This window comes from Rattus norvegicus, chromosome 2 (assembly GCF_036323735.1).
Source record: "Rattus norvegicus strain BN/NHsdMcwi chromosome 2, GRCr8, whole genome shotgun sequence".
Lineage (NCBI taxonomy): Eukaryota > Metazoa > Chordata > Mammalia > Rodentia > Muridae > Rattus > Rattus norvegicus.
Genome location: NC_086020.1, coordinates 188,781,807 through 188,784,613, shown reverse-complemented (window position 1 = coordinate 188,784,613; position 2,807 = coordinate 188,781,807).

The following is a 2,807-nucleotide window of genomic DNA, read 5'->3' as shown; positions in this document are numbered from 1 at the left end:
CATCTGTGGATTGTGCTTTTCTGTATAAGCCATTCCATGTCCCTTCTATGTCTAAACATGCATATATTGGAATCAGAGGGGATCATGTATCTGCGGTGGACTGAGGGAAAGTCAGGAGTAGATTCAGATGTGAGACTAATTCCGATCTATTGTCCTTTGGGAGTACACTAGATGACTGGAATAGATTACTCTATTTTGTGTACTAGGGACCATGACAGAAACACTGCTAGAGAGTTTTTTCCAGAGAGCCACTCCTTGCTCTGTCCAGGAGGGGGCGGCATCTACAAGAACATTCTCAGAGTTACACATTTTCTCACACTTAAATCTTCACATATGTTTCATGGCTTTTTAAAAAAAAATTGTAGCACTGGTATGAGAAAGGTGGAGAAATGCTAAGAATGTCCCTCTCCCTAGTCTAGGTAGAAGTATAAATAGACATACTCCACTTTACAAGCTACTGCCTCTTAGTTTTTCTCTTTGTAAAGCATAGATAACAAGCCCTCAGATCCCATACTCTATAACCAGGATTTGACAAGTCTAGTCAGTAAAGAAGGCTTTGGGTAAATACAGGGGAGTTCCCAGCAGTTGTTGGGGTAAGAAGATCCTACCCTTTCAGAGCATGGTTGTATCCACTGTCTATAAGATATTGGTAAAGAGATTAGGCACTGGCTTCCAGCCTGGCATTATTTAGAAGGAAGCTGTGCTGTTGGGTTCTGAGGCTGGAAAGTTCTCAGGAAACTGTCCTTAACATTCTTCTCATTCACTTTCTTCAAGAGTGCCTGCCTCTCAGAACCCTTAGCTTAGGATAGCCTGTGCATTTGAACCCAATTTGTAAAGGGTTTTGACCAAGAAACATGTGCATTTAGAAATGCTACCATCTGGAAGCATCTTCTCTCCACACCTGAAACTGCATTGCCACCTGATTCCTTTTGGACACTCTCTTCTACTGGGGAATTAACATTGTCCATCTGGAGTCAGTCTCTCTCTCTCTCTCTCTCTCTCTCTCTCTCTCTCTCTCTCTCTCTCTCACGTGTGCAGAGAAACTGACTTTGGTTCTTTGAAATTTTCATTCAACCTTTCTAAGGTTGAGACAAGAGAATTGCTGAAAGTTTGAGGTCATCCTACTGCAGAATGAAAATGACTGTTTCAAAGGAAAGAAAATGGAGCTAAATGTGGTATTGCACACTTAATCCAAGCACACAAGAGGCAAAGGCAGTTGATGCATCTCTTATGAGTTTGAGGTTTCCCGGGTCTTCATAGTAAGCTCCAAGCTACACAATGAAACTCTGGCTCCAATAAACAAAAGGGAAGAAAGAAAAGAAAAAAGTGGGGGACACCGCCCGGATCTGAAGAGACCCAGTAAACAGCTCCCTGCACCCAAATCCTGTGGGAGGGAGAGCTAAACCTTCAGAGGGGCAGACATGACTGGGAAGCCAGAAGAGACTACACTCTGCCCACATTTCTGACTCCAGAGGAAAATACCTAATGCCATCTGGGACCCCAGTGCACGGGGCCCCGGGAAAAGCAGGGCAGGTCCTTCTGGTTGCTGCCCTCATGGATAGTTCAAAAGCGGTGCCCCAGGAGCAACTTCAGCCAGGGGACCAGAGGTAAGCCCAACTTTTCTGCTCCAAGTGACCTGCCTAGTGGACTCAGGACACATGCCCACCGGAACAGCTGAAGACCAGTAGACAGGAAATACTACACGCCTGAAAGCAGAACACTCTGTTCCCATAACTGGCTGAAAGAAAACAGGAAAACAAGTCTATAGCACTCCTGACACACAGGCCTATAGGACAGTCTAGCCACTGTTAGAAATAGCAGAAAAGTAACACCAGAGATAATCTGATGGCGAGAGGCAAGGAAAGGAACCCAAGCAACAGAAAGAAAGACTACATGGCATGATCAGAGCCCAATTCTCCCACCAAAGCAAACACTGAATATCCAAACACACCAGAAAAGCAAGATCTAAATTTAAAATCATATTTGATGCTGGAGGACTTCAAGAAAGACATGAAGAACTCCCTTAGAGAAACACAGGAAAACATAAATAAACACGTAGAAGCCTATAGAGAGGAATCACAAAAATCCCTGAAAGAATTCCAGGAAAACACAATCAAACAGTTGAAAGAATTAAAAATGGAAATAGAAGCAATCAAGAAAGAACACAGGGAAACAACCCTGGATATAGAAAACCAAAGGAAGAGGCAAGGAGCAGCAGATACAAGCATCACCAACAGAATACAAGAGATAGAAGAGAGAATCTCAGGAGCAGAAGATTCCATAGTAATCATCGACACAACTGTCAAAGATAATGTAAAACGGAAAAAGCTACTGGTCCGAAACATATAGGAAATCTAGGACACAATGAGACCAAACCTAAGGATAACAGGTACAGACACTGTGAAGACTCCCACCTCAAATGACCAGTAAATATCTTCAACAAAATCATAGAAGAAAACTTCCCTAACCTAAAGAAAGAGATGCCCATAAACATAGAAGAAGCCTACAGAACTCCAAATAGATTGGACCATAAAAGAAACTCCTCCTGTCACATAATAGTCAAAACACCAAACACACAAAATAAAGAAAGAAAATTAAAAGCAGTAAGGGAAAAAGGTCAAGTAACATATAAAGGCAGACCTATCAGAATTACACCAGACTTCTCACCAGAGACTATGAAAGCCAGAAGATCCTGGATAGATGTCATACAGACCCTAAGAGAGCACAAATGCCAGCCCAGGTTACTGTATCCAGCAAAACTCTCAATTAACATAGATGGAGAAACCAAGATATTTCATTAAAAAACC